The sequence below is a fragment of the Budorcas taxicolor genome, chromosome X (genome assembly GCF_023091745.1).
Source record: "Budorcas taxicolor isolate Tak-1 chromosome X, Takin1.1, whole genome shotgun sequence".
Classification (NCBI taxonomy): domain Eukaryota; kingdom Metazoa; phylum Chordata; class Mammalia; order Artiodactyla; family Bovidae; genus Budorcas; species Budorcas taxicolor.
Window position 1 is genome coordinate 112,179,239 of NC_068935.1, and position 13,787 is coordinate 112,193,025.

The 13,787-nt window shown below is 38.5% G+C and overlaps 1 protein-coding gene across 1 annotated transcript in view; it reads left to right on the forward strand.

The window, feature by feature from the left end:
• DMD (dystrophin) overlaps nucleotides 1-13,787 on the forward strand; it is a 2,235,978-nt gene that overhangs the window by 1,582,397 nt on the left and 639,794 nt on the right. The gene's annotated exons all lie outside the window — the stretch shown is intronic.

Genomic DNA, 13,787 nt, shown 5'->3' on the forward strand with positions numbered 1-13,787 from the left:
CTCAAAGGCTCTTCTTAGAAATAAGGCTGAGGTCACCTCAGCTAACAAAGTCTCTTGGATCTCCCTGGGTTTCTGCCCTTCCTTCCCCGTCTCTTCCTTCCAGGGATACATACTGATACTAAATTTTCTTACTTCCCCTGCAATGTCCCCTTATGTCCCTCCCCACATCTGGAGGAGTGTTTTCTAGTGCAGGAGGAGGGGAAAAAAAAACCTTTGTTTAATCATTCTTTTTTTCCTTCCAAAGCTTTGTCTTACACCAGGCCTAGGTTTTTGAAACTTAAAAACCAAGAGTCTATCTCTTCATAATATACATTCTGTTGTGTCAACACTTTCCTGAGGAAGTAGAAAGCAGAGTGTTTGGCTGCCAGTGTGTTGGGGAAAGGGAAAGAGTAAAGAGAATCAAAAGTTCTGGTTAATATTTTGAAAGAAACATTTAATATTCAGAAAATACTACTCATGCTTGCATTTATTAGGTAAATAGTGTTAATAGCTATTATTTTGTTGAATACCTCCCATGTATCAGGCAGTATGTGAGATGTGTATGCGTATGTGTAAAATCTTTACAAAATCCTGTTGGCTAAATTTCATAATCCCCATTTTATAGATGAGGAAACGGTTTCAGAGAATGATTAATCAAATTGTTCATGCTAACAAAACAAGCAAAGAGCAGATCTTGGAATTTGCAAATGTCTTTTTCTGGCTTGTAAGTGTGTTCCTTTTAAAACGTTTACCACTTCTCATCTTGTTTTGTTGTTTTTGTTAATGACTTTAATCACTAGGACTAGGACTAAAGACTATTTCAATCTGCAATTATGGATGTTTAGATTCACTTTCTGAAGACATTTCCTCTTTGAGTTGTAGTGAATATTAATTAAAATAGACTCTTCTTGATTTTAAAATTTTAACTCTTTATTGTTGATCAAGCAATGTATTTGGATATATGCTGATGTATTATTAGGTGCCAGTAGCCACTACAACGGGCTCCCCAGGTGGCTCAACAGTAAAGAATCCGCCTGCCAAGCAGGTGATGGGGGTTCTATCCCTGGGTCAGAAAGATCACCTGGAGAAGGAAATGACTACCCACTCCAGTATTCTTACCTGGGAAATCCTGTGGACAGAGGAGCCTGGTGGGCTACCATCCATGGGGTTACAAAGAGTTGGACATGGCTTAGGGACTAACCAGCAGCAGCAGCCACTATAGCAAGTAAAGTAAATCTTAGTAGCTTAGAACAGTAGAAGTTGACTTTTTTATTCTGGTGTATTCCACAGTAAGCAGCCCATAATGAAGTCATTCAGGGACCCAAGCCCCTTCTAACATAGAACATCAAAGTGTTATGCATTTAATCGGGCAGGTGAGGAACCAGTATTGACCACTGGCATTTACTATGAGCCATGCCTGGAAGTCGTACACATTATTTTCTTCATAATCTGTTGGCTGGAATTTGTCACAGGGCCACATCTAACTGCAAGGGAAACTGGAAAATATTATCCAACGTTGAGTCCAGGAAAAAGAGCAATTAATTTGGAAAGAAACTAGTCAGTCTCTTTCACAGCTAATTTGGATAGGAAGAATGTGCTTAAGTTCTATAATTATGTGTAATGTATAGGATATCATTTCTATAACCAGCCATACAAAAGCAAAATTGCCTTGTAATGACCAACATAGATAGCTGTCCAACTGACAGAGTGTTCCTCCCTCATAGTGGAACCATAAGGCTTCCCTCACCAGGCTGAGACACACAGGCCCAAAAGAGTGAATCTTAATGAATGAGTTATGAGACTGAATCCCCACTACACAGTTAAGTACTCTGTTTCTTGCCTGAGAAATATGGAAATTTGGCTAAGATGTTTATGAAAATCTGAACACACTATATAGAAAGTCATTTGTTATTTTCCTAATGAAAAATAACTTCATTTTTCTCCCTAAGAGGAAAATAACACTAATCTATTTTATAGTATCCATTCAGCTTTGTCTAAACAGTTTCCATTATCCCTTGCAATCTTTTTTAGATCTTGTATTAACGCTTTTTCATGATGTAGATTAGCACTGAGTGACCAGAGGGCAGGTTTGTGTATCTCTGCTAATATCCAGTGATTTGAATAGTTCTGTTTTTCTTAGCTTTTGTCTTTTAGAAATGAATACCTTTTTGAATATTTTCAGCAGAGTGGAAAGATTCCAACCCATATGGTCCAATAAAGCATTTTCTTAAAAGCAAGTGCCTGTTGAGACTTGTCATGTTGCTTATTAAGAGCCTAAACCGGAATCTTAGTTCTAAATATTCCTGGAGCCTCTATTGCTGGTACCAGGATAATTCTGACAAGATATGTGTATCTAAACAATGTCATTTGCAGCCTTGCTGTACTTCAGTTTTTCTCTCCATTTGAAATCAATAAAGTGGGATGGAAATTCAATACTCATAAAGTTTCAATCGTGTTCAAAATAGAATTTTTCTTGGTATAGATTTGGTTTTCAGGGAATGCGTAGAAATAAAATACTAGCTCATAAAAGTGTATTTTCTTATTTGAATATTTCACTATTCCCTTTTTATTGCCCTGAAGCTTCTAGAAATACTTAAAAAGGAATCAGCTAAATAAAGAAAAATATTCAATAAGTATATAATACTATATTGAAACATGAGTCCCTCCTTGGTAAATCCCAGTTCATAACTTTGAACAGTTGGGAAAATCTATACATAGTTATTACATTCTGTCAGGAGAAAAGTCCAGTAAAAAGCAATTCTTCTCTCCTGGTGATACCCATGCTAAAATCTCAAGTAATTGCGTCTGCATAATACCAGCCATGTTTCACTCTATAAAACTGTTTCCATGGTATCTGTTGTTTTCAGGTGATTATATTGGTGGAAATCATGTTGTAATAATCAAGGTGAAAGTGTAAATTTCATTCTAAAAGCAGTCAGGTGAAAAATTCCCCTCGATCTGTCTGATGTTCAAACTGCTCATTTTCCATGACTCCTTTGGTTGCTGAATGTGTCAACCATTCCTGGTCATTTTCTTCTGCAGAAGCGCTAGGTCAGGGGACAAAAAACGGATAAGAAGGATCTAAAATTGCTCCCTTGGAGGTTTCTGAATTATGCAAAACTCTTGTGCATATCTGTTACTACTGCAAATCTTAGTACCATAGTACCTCTCATAACAATGAGGAGGATATGGGAAAAAAGAACTGCTCTTTTACTGTTCTGTTTATTCCTCAAATAATATCGATGAACATGGTTTATCTGACATTTGTATTTGAGAACTTTGCTTTTATACTTCTCCTTCCATAACCCCCACCATTGCCATTTTAAAGATCTATGGCAGTGGTCCCCAATCTATGTGGTACTAGGGACCAGTTTCGTGGAAGACAGTTTTTCCACAGACATTGTTGGGTGGGATGGTTTCTGGATGATTCAAGGGCATTAAATTTATTGCACTCTCTATTTCTATAATTATTACCTCAGCTCCACCTCAGATGATCAGACATTAGGTTCTGGAGGTTAGGGACCCGTGATCTATGGCAATAGCACATCCAGGTATTAAGGGCAAGCTGCCTGGGCTGGCCACTTACTACCTTTGTGACCCTAAACAAACAACTAGTCTCAGTAAACTATCTGATCTCAGTTTTCTCCTCTATAAAATAAGATTATTTCTGTCTACTTCAAGGTTAGGGGAATTAATTGAGGTATTGCATGAAGAGCACTTAGATCCCAAACATAGTAAGAGCTCAGTGAATGTTATCTCTTGTTTTAATTATAATCTGATCAGGTTGTTTGAATGCTTAGGGGGAAACATTTAAAGTATTTAATAATCTCTTGCTCAGATGGTAAAGAGTCTGCCTGCAGCACCAGAGACCCAGGTTCCACCTCTGTGTCGGGAAGATCACCTGGAGAAGGAAATGGCAACCCACTCCAGTATTCTTGCCTGGAAAATCCCATGGGTGGAGGAACCTGCAGGTTACAGTCCGTGGGGCTGCAGAGTGGAACACAACTGAGCCACTTCACTTTCTTTACTAACTGTGATTTTTTTCACTACCTTTCTTTATATATATATATATATATATATATATATATATATATAAATTTATATATTTCAATTAGAGGCTAATTACTTTAAAATATTGTCTTGGTTTTGCCATACATCAACATGAATCCACCACAGGTGTACATGTGTTCCCCATCCTGAACTCCCCTCCCACCTCCCTCCCCATACCATCCCTCTGGGTCATCCCAGTGCACCAGCCCCAAGCATCCTGTATCATGCATTGAGCCTAGACTGGCGATTCATTTCACATATGATATTATACATGTTTAAATGCCATTCTCCCAAATCATCCCACCTTCGCCCTCTCCCACAGAGTCCAAAAGACTGTTCTATACATCTGTGTCTCTTTTGCTGTCTCGCATATAGGGGTTATCGTTACCATCTTTCTAAATTCCATATATATGCATTAGTATACTGTATTGGTGTTTTTCTTTCTGGCTTACTTCACTCTGTATAATAGGCTCCAGTTTCATCCACCTCATTAGAACTGATTCAAATGTATTCTTTTTAATGGCTGAGTAATACTCCATTGTGTATATGTACCACAGCTTTCTTATCTATTCATCTGCTGATGGATATCTAGGTGGCTTCCATGTCCTGGCTATTATAAACAGTGCTGTGATGAACACTGGGGTACACGTGTCTCTTTCAATTCTGGATTCCTCAGTGTGTATGCCCACCAGTGGGATTGCTGGGTTGTATGGCAGTTCTATTTCCAGTTTTTTAAGGAATCTCCACACTGTTCTCCATAGTGGCTGAACTAGTTTGCATTCCCACCAACAGTGTAAGAGGGTTCTCTTTGGTCCACATCCTCTCTAGCATTTATTGCTTGTAGACTTTTGGATTGCAGCCATTCTGACTGGCGTGAAATGGTACCTCATTGGGGTTTTGATTTGCATTTCTTTGATAATGAGTGATGTTGAGCATCTTTTCTTGTGTTTGTTAGTCATCTGTATGTCTTCCTTGGAGAAATGTCTGTTTAGTTCTTTGGCCCATTTTTTGATTGGGCCATTTATTTTTCTGGAATTGAGCTGCAGGAGTTGTTTGTATATTTTTGAGATTAATTCTTTGTCAGTTGCTTCATTTGCTACTATTTTCTCCCATTCTAAAGGCTGTATTTTCACCTTGCTTATAGTTTCCTTTGTTGTGTAGAAACTTTTAATTTTAATTAGGTCCCATTTGTTTATTTTTGCTTTTATTTCCAATATTCTGGGAGGTGGATCATAGAGGAACCTGCTGTGATGTATGTCGGAGAGTGTTTTGCCTATGTTCTCCTCTAGCAGTTTTATAGTTTCTGGTCTTACGTTTAGATCTTTAATTCATTTTGAGTTTATTTTTGTGAATGGTGTTAGAAAGTGTTCTAGTTTCATTCTTTTACAAGTGGTTGACCAGTTTTCCCAGCACCACTTGTTAAAGAGATTGTCTTTACTCCATTGTATAGTCTTGCCTGCTTTGTCAAAGATAATAGGTGCGTGGATTTATCTCTGGGCTTTCTATATTTTTCCATTGATCTATATTTCTGTCTTTGTGCCAGTACCATACTGTCTTGATGACTGTGGCTTTGTAGTAGAGCCTGAAGTCAGGCAGGTTGTTTCCTCCAGTTCCATTCTTCTTTCTCAAGATTGCTTTGGCTATTCGAGGTTTTTTGTATTTCCATACAAATTGTGAAATTATTTATTCTAGCTCTGTGAAAAATACCATTGGTAGCTTGATAGGGAGTGCATTGAATCTATAGATTGCTTTGGATATTATACTCATTTTACTATATTGATTATTCTGATCCATGAACACGGTATATTTCTCTATCTATTGGTGTCCTCTTTGATTTCTTTCACCAGTGTTTTATAGTTTTCTATATAGAGGTCTTTTGTTTCTTTAGGTAGATATATTCCTAAGTATTTTTGTTGTTGTTGTTGCAATGGTGAATGGAATTGTTTCCTTAATTTCTCTTTCTGTTTTCTCATTATTAGTGTATAGAAATGCAAGGGATTTCTGTGTGTTGATTTTATATCCTGCAACTTTACTATATTCATTGATTAGCTCTAGTAATTTTCTGGTGGAGTCTTTAGGGTTTTCTATGTAGAGGATCATATCATCTGCAAACAGTGAGAGTTTTACTTCTTCTTTTCCAATTTGGATTCCTTGTATTTCTTTTTCCTCCCTGATTGCTGTGGCCAAAACTTCCAAAATGATGTTGCATAGTAGTGTGAAAGTGGGCACCCTTGTCTTGTTCCTGACTTTAGGGGAAATGCTTTCAATTTTTCACCATTGAGGATAATGTTTTCTGTGGGTTTGTCATATATAGCTTTTATTATGTTGAGGTATGTTCCTTCTATTCCTGCTTTCTGGAGAGTTTTTATCATAAATGGATGCTGAATTTTGTCAAAGGCTTTCTCTGCATCTATTGAGATAATCATATGGCTTTTATTTTTCAATTTGTTAATGTGGTGTATTACATTGATTGACTTGCAGATATTGAAGAATCCTTGCATCCCTGGGATAAAGCCCACTTGGTCATGATGTATGATCTTTTTAATGTGTTGTTGGATTCTGATTGCTAGAATTTTGTTAAGGATTTTTGCATCTACCTTTCTTTTTAAAAAATGGAAAAAGAGTTTTAGAAGATCAAAAAAAGAAAGTTAGTTGCTTTGGAAAAGATGGAATAATCTATATAAACAGAATTAAACAAATATTTGAGAAAACCTTTATGTGAGTGATAATACAAAAAGCAAGGCAATTTATGTAAGCTATTTCAATATTTACTCTAACCTTAGGAGGTGGGTTTTATTATAGAGACAGAAAACTGAAGCTCAGAGAGCTTAAGTAACATGCCTACAGTCCTAATAAGATGTCATGTGAGGGACTAGGATTTAAACTGATGTCTATATAATTCTGAAAACTAAGGCACATCAAATACTAAAGGCTTGCTAGTCAAAAAATACAAAGAAATATTTACTTGAAAACTTAAAATATTAGGAGTAACTTCAGTTTCCTATAATCTGTATATAGTGTTTTACTTCTCCCATTTATATTGTTCTCTTCTATCTATTTGCATGTCTAATTATAGGATTGTCACTTACATGTCTTGGAAATGTACACAGTACTAGTTGTTCAATCTTGACCAAGTAGGTTCACTTCTCTAAGCCATGGTTCTGTCATCTGTCATGTGGGGTTAATAATAATACTTAAGCTAGTAGGGTGATTATAAAGATAAAATTATGTGATGTTTCTCAACTGAAGACCTGGCACATACTAGATGCTCATTAAATGGTAGAGACAATCAAGATGAGATGAATTTGATGCAGAAAAACTGGAGCTGGGAGAATATGTAGGGGAAACCATAAGTGAAAGTGAAAGTTGTTCAGACATGTCCCACTCTTTGCAAGCCCATGGAATTCTCCAGGCCAGAATACTGGAGTGAGTAGTCTTTCCCTTCTCCAGGAGATCTTCCCAACCCAGGGATCAAACCCAGGGTTCTCACATTGTGGGCTGACAGACACCAGCTGAGCCACAAGGGAAGAACAAGAATACTGGAGTGGATAGCCTATCCCTTCTCCAGTGGATCTTCCTGACCCAGAAATCAAACTGGGTCTCCTGCATTGCAGGTGGATTCTTTACCAACTGAGCTATCAGGGAAGCCCTAGGAACTTCAAAACAAAATACCAAGTCTTAAGAGAGTTGTTTCTTTCAAATTGTTTTTCCAGCTAAGACTTTTGCAAAGTGGTCCAGATTGACTTTGTATAAATTTTAAGAGAATGAATTTGTATCACATCGCTTAAAGAGCTGGTATACAGGGCTGTAGAGAGGAGAATGCTCTACTGTACAAGAATAAAAATACACTCGCAGGATTTTTGAATTAAGTGACAATTTTATAGCAACTTTGTCAACCCATCATTCATTGCTGCAGCCAAATGTAAGAACTCCTTCATGGTGAAATAAAAAGACTTTGTTATTCTCCACATTTTTATGAAATCTCTATTGCTAATGAAATGCCAGCCAATATCTTCCTCTCAGGTATTGTCTAATAGAGAGTTGCTTATTTTAGAAGAAGTGGATTCAAGCATATCAATTTCCTTCTCTTGACATCCAGTACTTGCTGTCAACTGTTATAACTATTACAAGCAGCTCTCAAAATTCACACCCACCAGAATGCCGCTGGCAACCAAGGAATTCAGTTCAGTAAATATTTGAATGCTTACTCTGCGTTAGTTAACATCAGAGGTAATGGAGAGGATACAGGGAGGAATGATTCAGCCTTTGTCTTAAAAGAGCTCACAATCAAATATGGGTATTTGGACAAGTGTATCTGGGCAAGGCAATCTAGGGTAAGAACTTCAGTAGAGAAGTATTACGAGATGCAGAGAGATCACACACGAGAACGGGAAATTGGATCTGAACGAGAGGGTCTTGGCATGCTCCCTGGAGGTTAAATTTTGTCTAAAAATTCTACATTTGATTAAGATTTTGAAAAGAGGAAGAAGCTGGAGAGGGAAGAATATTTCAGGAAAGAATGATAGGAGAATACGTAATTAGACTTACTTGGTTAGCTATGGTATGATGGATGAATGTATAGGAGTATGTGTCTGTATATGTGTGAGCACATAGGTCGTGGAGGATAAGGCAGTAGACAAAGTCCACGAGAGCCTGAGCTAGAGCAGGGGCAGTGGAGTGGAAAGAAAGAACTGAATTAAGATATCCAGTTGACCTAGCATGAACAGAATTAGGACATTGATTCGATATGTGGGACTGAAGATCTAAGAGAGTGCTGGCCTTGAAAGATTTTGAGATTCAGTGCTTCGAAAAATGGTAACATCATAACCAGAGAGAACTCAGGAAAAGGAGTTGATTCTGGGTGATAAAATAATGTGCTTAAGATACAGCTGATGACGAGAGTGAGAAATAGTGGAAAAACAAGAGGAGGCTTCAGGAATAAAGTTATTTCTAGACAGATTTGGAAGTTACCTGGAGTGAATAAGCTTACATAGAGATAGGGTGCTGAGTGAAAAGCAAAGCAGACCTAAGGAAGAGCCTGAAACTAGGTTTACATGTAAGGGATGTAAGAAGAGTTAGCACCGCTTCCCAGACCCCCAACCAGTGGCAACTTGCAATATGTTATAGGTGCATTTAGATACACATTGATGAATGAGTATATAAACTTTGCACTATATTTTGTTTTCTGTATCTTCTGATGTCCAACTAGTCTAATAGTAAAAGTTTTGATGCAGTGGACCTTGATGTTATACCAAGGATTAAACAAAATAGCACTTTCTCAATCCTACTACAAAATAAGAATTTTAATACATATTCTATATTGTTATTATTAATCCTTTCTTCCAGTGTTGTTGTTTGCTAGGAGTTCAGTTCAGTTCAGTTCAGTCTCTCAGTCACGTCCGACTCTCTGTGACCCCATGAATCGCAGAACGCCAGGCCTCCCTGTCCATCACCAACTCCAAGAATTCACCCAAACGCATGTGCATTGAGTCAGTGATGCCATCCAGCCATCTCATCCTCTGTCATCCCCTTCTCCTCCTGCCCTTAATCCCTCCCAGCATCAGGGTCTTTTCCAATGAGTTAACTCTTTGCATGAGGTGGCCAAAGTACTGGAGTTTCAGCCTCACCATCAATACTTCCAATGAATACCCAGGACTGGTCTCCTTTAGGATGGACTGGTTGGATCTCCTTGCAGTCCAACGGACTCACAAGAGTCTTCTCCAGCACCACAGTTCAAAAGCATCAATTCTTCGGCGCTCAGCTTTCTTCACAGTCCAACTCTCACATCCATACATGACCACTGGAAAAACCACAGCCTTGACTAGACAGACCTTTGTTGGCAAAGTAATATCTCTGCTTTTTAATATGCTATCTTAGTTAGTTACTGTTAGTTGCTCAGTCGTGCCCGGCTCTTTGTAACCCCATGAACTGCAGCCCACCAGGCTTCTCTGTCTGTGAAATTTTCCATGCAAGGATACTGAGTGGGTTGCCATTACCTTCTCCAGGGGATCTTCCCAACCCAGGGACTGAACTTGGGCCTCCTGCACTGCAGGCAGATTCTTTATCAACTGAGCTACAAAGGAAGCCATCTAGGTTGGTCATAACTTTCCTTCCAAGGAGTAAGCATCTTTTAATTTCATGGCTGCAGTCACCATCTGCAGTGATTTTGGAGCCCCCCAAAATAAAGTCTGACACCGTTTCCACTGTTTCCCCATCTATTTCCCATGAAGTGATGGGACCACAGGACCAGATGCCATGATCTTAGTTTTCTGAATATTGAGCTTTAAGCCAACTTTTTCACTTTCATCAAGAGGCTCTTTAGTTCTTCTTCACTTTCTGCCATAAGGGTGGTATCATCTGCATATCTGAGATTATTGAGATTTCTCCCAGCAGTCTTGATTCCAGCTTGTGCTTCTTTAAGCCCAGCGTTTCTCATGATGTACTCCGCATATAAGTTAAATAACAGGGTGACAATATAAAGCCTTGACATACTCCTTTTCCTTTTTGGAACCAGTTTGTTGTTCCATGTCTAGTTCTAACTGTTGCTTCCTGACCTGCATACAGATTTCTTAAGAGGCAGGTCAGATGATCTGGTATTCCCATCTCTTAAAGAATTTTCCACAGTTTATTGTGATCCACACAGTCAAAGGCTTTGGCATAGTCAATAGAGCAGAAATAGATGTTTTTCTGGAACTCTCTTGCTTTTTTGATGATCCAACGGATGTTGGCAATTTGATCTCTGATTCCTCTGCCTTTTCTAAAACCATCTTGAACATCTGGAAGTTCGCGGTTCATGTATTGCTGAAGCCTGGCTTGAAGAATTTTGAGCATGACTTTACTAGAGTGTGAGATGAGTGCAATTGTGCAGTAGTCTGAGCATTCTTTGGCATTGTGTTTCTTTGGGATTGGAATGAAAACTGACCTTGTCCAGTCCTGTGGCCACCGCTGAGTTTTCCAAATTTGCTGGCATATTGAGTGCAGCACTTTCACAGCATCATCTTTCAGGATTTGAAATAGCTCCACTGGAATTCCATCATCTCCACTAGCTTTGTTTGTAGTGATGCTTTCTAAGGCCCACTTGACTTCACATTCCAGGATGTCTGGCTCCAGGTGAGTGATCACACCATCGTGATTATCTTGGTCATGAAGATCTTTTTTGTACAGTTCTTCCGTGTATTCTTGCCACCTCTTCTTAATATCTTCTGCTTCTGTTAGGTCCAGACTGTTTCTGTCCTTTATCAAGCCCATCTTTGCATGAAATGTTCCCTTGGTATCTCTAATTTTCTTTAAGGGATCTAGTCTTTCCCATTCTGTTGTTTCCCTCTACTTCTTTGCATTGATTGCTGAGGAAGGCTTTCTTATCTCTCCTTGCTATTCTTTGGAACTCTGCATTCAAATGGGAATATTTTTCCTTTTCTCCTTTGCTTTTTGCTTCTCTTGCTAAGAGTAGTGAGTTTATTAATCAGGATTCTCCAGAAAACTCACTCTCTCTCTCCTTACATATATATTTATATATGTTCACACATATATACACACACACATATCTCTAGAGAGATGCATACATATTGATTTTTATATATTTATGTTTATTTAAATGCACACACATTAAGAGAAAACGAGTGAGAGATTTGAAGGAATTGGCTCATGCCACTGTGAGAACTGGGGTGTCTGAAATCTTCAGGGCACTCTAGCCGGATGGATAGTCAGAGAAGAGGTGGTACTACAGTCTTGAGTCCAAAGGCCATTTGTAGGCCAAAGTTGTTTTTCTGTTTCTACGCACCATAGTCTTTTCTCTTGAGGATTTCAGCTGATTGGATGAGGCCCTCCATGATTATGGAGGCTGATCTGTATCACTCAAAGTCTGCAGATTTAAATGTTAATCATATCTAAAATGCACCTTTATAAAAACCCCTAGGCTGATGTGTAAATAAACAACTGGGCATCATCGTCTAGCCAAGTTGACACATAAAATTAAATATCACAGTGAGGCTCATTCTGCCATGTGTTTCTTCATATATAAATTTCATTATTTCTTTAATTATCTTTTATATCCAGTTAATAGGGTACCTCGGAGAAGGCAATGGCACCCCCCCCCCCCCAGTACTCTTGCCTGGAAAATCCCATGGATGGAGGAGCCTGGTAGGCTGCAGTCCACGGGGTCGCCAAGAGTCGGACACGACTGAGCGACTTCACTTTCACTTTTCACTTTCATGCATTGGAGAAGGAAATGGCAACCCACTCCAGTGTTCTTGCCTGGAGAATCCCAGGGACGGGGGAGCCTGGTGGGCTGCCATCTATGGGGTTGCACAGAGTCGGACATGACTGAAGTGACTTAGCAACAGCAGTAGGGTACCTGGAAATATATATTAAATAATGGAAATGATCTTTAACATCTTAATGAGTTTCAGAGCTCCATTTCAATAATTGCAATTCAGACATTACAATTTTTACCTGTAAAAAACAAGTGTATGTATTTTTTCTTTATTGTGTGAAACTAATACTGAACATCTATCATGAAATAATTCTATTTTAATGTATCTCATTTTTTAAATGTTATAAGAGAATTAATATAAAAATATATTTGAATAGACTTTAAAATCAAATTAATTGCTATGACTATATTTAATCATTAGTCTTCCATGTAAGTGTGTAATCAGAAAAATAAATATACTCTATTTAAAGTGATGTAGCTACAATTATGAACATAAGTACCATTTTCTACTAATTGCTTATTTTTTCATTATGTTTCTTTCTAAGGAAACAGATTTAGATTAGCAAGTGTGCCATTCATCTACTCTAAAAGCTAAATATAACGAACGTAACTATAAATGAGTAGGCTCCTCTGTCCATGAAATTCTCCAGGTGAGAATACTGGAGTGGGTAGCCATTCCCTTCTCCAGAGGCTCTTCCCAACCTGGGGATCAAACCTGGGTCTCCTGCATTATAGGCAGATTCTTTACCATCTGAGCCACCAGAGGAGTTCCAGATTTTCATACACTAGCATTTTCATCTTATGGCCTAATAGGGCATTGCAACTGAAAACCTAAATTTCTTTTATATTTGGATACCTCTGGGCCTAAGGAAGAATATTACTCCCTGCTGATACTATACTGTTTAGATGAAGCTATGCCAAGGGTTAGATATCTTCCATGGACTGCTCCTTTTTACTATTCTCTCAGCTCTCCTCAGGCACTGAAAGAGTGTTGGGATTATTTGAGATCTGTAATTTCTTTCTTTACCAAATATCCTCATTAATAATTTGAAGCGACATAACAAATTGCTGGCCACTAGTCTCTATTCTTTTATACCTTCCTTGAGGGAAACATTTATGAAGTAAGCAGGATTAATGGGTTGTGACTTTTTATATGTAAAAGACTGAGCTGGGCTTACTCCACTCGAATGAAGAAAGGGAGTTTGTGTTTACCTGTTGCTGCAAAATAACCCCCAAACTCTATGCCTTAAAAGAGCAACAATCATTTATTGTCTCTCACAGATTCTCTAGGTCAGGAAACCACTAGTGACTTGATTGAGTGGTTCTGTTTTGGGATTTCCCATGAGATTGCACACAGTAGGCACCTGGGGCTACAGGCATGTGAAAGCTTGACTGGGGCTGGAGGGGTCACTCTCTCGGAGGCTCATTCATGTCATTCATGAGGTGGCGCTATCTAGCTGGTTATTCTCTCCATGAACCTCTCCGTGGGACTGCTTGAGTATCCCTGTAACTTAGCCTCAGAATTCATACTGTTCCTTCTCTAGGA